The sequence below is a fragment of the Apodemus sylvaticus genome, chromosome 1, assembly GCF_947179515.1.
Source record: "Apodemus sylvaticus chromosome 1, mApoSyl1.1, whole genome shotgun sequence".
NCBI classification, from domain to species: Eukaryota; Metazoa; Chordata; class Mammalia; order Rodentia; family Muridae; genus Apodemus; species Apodemus sylvaticus.
In genome coordinates this window covers 26,985,556-26,989,539 of record NC_067472.1, presented here as the reverse complement: position 1 = coordinate 26,989,539, position 3,984 = coordinate 26,985,556, and the positions used below count along the sequence as shown (strand labels likewise).

Below are 3,984 nucleotides of genomic sequence, written 5' to 3'. Positions count from 1 at the left end.
AAGAGAGCAGGCTGAGCAAGCCAGGGGTAGCAAGGCAATAAGAAACATCCCTCCATGGCCTCTGCATCAGCTCCTGCTTCCCAACCTGCTTGAGGTCCAGTCCTGACTTCCTTTAGTAATGAACTGCAACGTGGAAGTGTAAGCTCAATAAACCCTTTCCTACCCAACTTGTTTCTTGGTCATGATGTTTGTGCAGGAATAGAAACCCTGACTAAGACATGAACTGAACTACCTTCTTAACTCTCTTAGACACCTTTGCTGGCTTTGATGACAGCAGAGATCTCCCACAGCACCATTTCATGGACAGTAGGACCTGGATGGAATAAATAGGAGACAATTAGTTAAGCTCTATAATGTGACTCTCTGCCTCCAGCTCCTGTAATAGGCAGGGATCAGAGCATTGGCTTAGATTCCCAGTTTCTTGTGTCCTGGAACAAAGAACTGGATCAGAGCATATGGATAGTGATACAAATAGAAACAGTTTATTGAAGGAGAGAAAGCCCCCCCCCCCCCAATGGAAGTCGGCTAGTGAGCCTGGACAGTCCATATTGCAAAATCAAAGGTATGTGACCTGTATGTCTTACAGGTCACTTATATTACACTTGTCTTCTGCCACAGATCTCATGTGCCTTTCTTGTGTGCTATTACACATATTGCTGTGATTTCTCTGACAACAGTTCTTCATTTTAATCTTGATATTTCTCCATTCCTGTGCTTCTGCCAGGCCCTGCTCTCATGACATCCCTGCTACTCAACCATCAAACTGTGAGTCAGAATAAACAACTTCTTCTCACATTGCTTCTCTCTCGTACTTTGTCAAAGCAAGAAGACAAGTATTTAACACAAGCTAGAACTTGATTTGTGTGTGTGTGTGTTTAGGAAGAATATGTACCAGTTTTTGACAAGAACACATTTGCTTTCAGAATTTATATGGATTCATTTGCTAGTGAACATCAATGGTTATGCCATTTTTAGTCATGACTGATGAGTCTAGCCTTGAGCAGGGAGTAACTGTAGTCAGAGAGCTTTGAGATCTATGAAACAGAACATGAGTAGATGATACTGTGTTTGGAAATACATTGAGTCACTGGCTCAATCTCTGCAGAGAATTTCAACACAATTTACAAAACAAAACAAAAATTCATTTTCCCAGTTCTTGCCATTTACTGGCATCAGTCATAGAGAACTGGGACTAGCATTTTCAGACATTTATCATTTATGAGCCTAGGAGAACTGTGGCCAATTAAAAAGGCCTTTAGGCTGCAGTCGGCCTAATCCCCTTTGTGTAAACTTGACAGTTGTAACGTAGCTGGTATAAAAATCAATTCCTCACTCTGCTTTTTAAATAGTATTTACCACATAACTCAGATAATTTTGACCATGTGGAAAAACAAGAACTCTTCTGGACTTCAAAGACCCTAGTGCTTCTTCAGTGGGTACAATAGATGAGCCATTCCTGTAGGAGTGTGGATGCCTTCCAGCCAGAGACCACTAGGAACACGTCTGTAGTTAAGTAAGTGGGTCTATTCCTCATTGTGGAGAGGAAGGCATGCCCTAAGGAACTCCCACAATTTGGGTATTGGGTGTGTAAAAGGCCTCTAAGTATAAAGGGCATGCTTCCCAGGGAGGTATTGTGGATATTAAGAAGTGGGACACAGAGGGAGCTGTTTTCTTCCCTTGCTCTCCAAGGGGATTGTGGGAAGCAGTTTCTTCTCTTTGTTTCCTGAGTCATGAGAGGAGTGATTTCTTTCTGACAAGTGTTCCTGTTGTGTGTGCTACCATACCCCAAAGTCCACAGTGACAGAACTATCAGATCTCAGACTAAACCTGCAACCTTTAGATCATTAGCTAAAATAACCTTCTTTCTTTCTTTGTTAAGCTAATTACCCCAAACATTTTATAATAGTGTCAGAATCTACTACTTGAAGCAACTACCTGAAACAAGGGCTTTCTCAGTGAGATAAGGTGTGACTTGTGGGTGATCTTGTAGACAAATTAAGGAAAAGATTGCTTGCCTGCGTGCTTTCTTTCTTTTTTTTCCTTTCTTTCTTCTCTCCCTTTCTCTCCCCCTCTCTTCCTTCCTTCCTTCCTTCCTTCCTTCCTTCCTTCCTTCCTTCCTTCCTTCCTTCCTTCCTTCCTTCCTTCCTTCCCTTTCTTTCCCTTCTCTTTCTTTCTTTCTTTCTTTCTTTCTTTCTTTCTTTCTTTCTTTCTTTCTTTCTTTCTTTCTTTCTTTCTTTCTTTCTTTCTTTCTCTCTCTCTCTCTCTCTCTCTCTCTCTCTCTCTCTCTCTCTCTTTCTTTCTTTCTTTCTTTCTTTCTTTCTTTCTTTCTTTCTTTCTCTGTCTCTCCCTCCTCCCCCTCTCTGAATGTTTCAGAAAGCAGGGAATAATTCCAGAACCAGTGATTTCAGTATGAAACTCATGAAGAGGCCATACCATATGGCAGAGGCTAGAGATGTTTGTAGTTAAGTAGTGATCACATTAGCTGGACAGAGTGGATATTTGGGATTTTATGTCCTGAATAATATTCTTATTTACCCTTCCTGATTGCAGATCAATTAAAAAAGCTTTATATAGAAGATGGCGCTGAAAGCGAGGAAGGAAGCTCCTGCCCCTCCCAAAGCAGAAGCCAAAGCGAAGGCCTTGAAAGCTAAGAAGGCAGTGTTAAAAGGCGTCCACAGCCACAAAAAGAAGAAGATCCGAACGTCACCCACCTTCCGGCAGCCCAAGACCCTGCGGCTCCGGAGGCAGCCAAAATACCCTTGAAAGAGCACAGCCAGGAGAAACAAGCTTGACTGCTATGCTATCATCAAATTCTCCCTGACCACCGAGTCAGCCATGAAGATAGAGGACAACAACACGCTTGTGTTCATTGTGGATGTCAAGGCCAACAAGCACCAGATCAAACAGGCCGTGAAGAAACTCTATGACATTGACGTGGTCAAAGTCAACACCCTGATAAAGCCTGACAGAGAGAAGAAGGTGTTAAAAGAAGAAAGAGAAGATGAAATTGAACTTCACAGGGCTGGAGTAATGAATGGCTCAGTGGTTTGTTTATGTTATAAACAAAAAGGTTTATGTTCGCTTGGCTCCTGATTATGATGCTCTAGATGTTGCCAACAAGATTGGGATCATCTAAACTGAGTCCAGATGGCTAATTCTAAATATACACATTTTTTCACCATAAAAAAAAAGCTTTATATATTTTTAATGTATGTGCATTAGTGTTTTCTTGTGCGTGTTTATGTGCATGCTTGGTACTGTGGAAGCCACAAAGAAGTGTCAGATCCTCTGGATTTGGAGGTGTAGATGGTTATGAGCCACCTTATGGGTTCTGGGAATGAACTTAGGTCCTTTGTAGTAGCAGCCATTGCTCTTAGCCACTGAGCCATTCATTACTCCAGCCCTGTGAAGTTCAATTTCATCTTGACCCACTGTGATCAGAATATCTTAGCTCTTTATTAATGTTCTGTGAAATGGAATCAGTGGGATAGAGTAATTGTAAGTACCTAGGAAGAAGCTAGTTTCTGGAAATCCCTAGACTCAAGTATGGAGTTAGGCCAATCTCCTATCAAAAATGTACTGGACATGGAAAGATGCAGTAGGAGTTTCTTAGAGAATCACTGCTTGGCTGAAGAGAAATATTTGTGTATGGAAACTTTTTTTTTTTACTAACTAGTGTTGGTGAGTGTTGGGGACACACTGCCCAGATGCTACTAGGAAGGGTTGGACTCTGGATTGAGCTCCAGCTTTCTTGGAATAAAAGAACTTGGAATGCTTGGATGATGCTCAGATTGGATTGGGCAGGTGTCTTAGAATAATCCCCTACTTTTTTTTTTGCTAGCACAGTCCTTGTTTCCATCCAGTGTTCAATGGTAGACAACTTGTCAAAGGTGACTTCTTTTGATTTCAATGTGTGATGCCCTGCAAAGGTTCCTGTGTTGGAGACTTGTTCCTGGGATGGTGAGATGGTACAAACATGTAAGA

General features: G+C 41.7%; 1 pseudogene; it reads left to right on the top strand.

Annotated features, from left to right (window-relative positions):
* Positions 1-2,577: 2,577 nt before the first annotated feature.
* On the top strand, positions 2,578-3,185 carry LOC127677381 (60S ribosomal protein L23a-like; annotated as a pseudogene).
* The last annotated feature ends 799 nt before the right edge of the window (positions 3,186-3,984 follow it).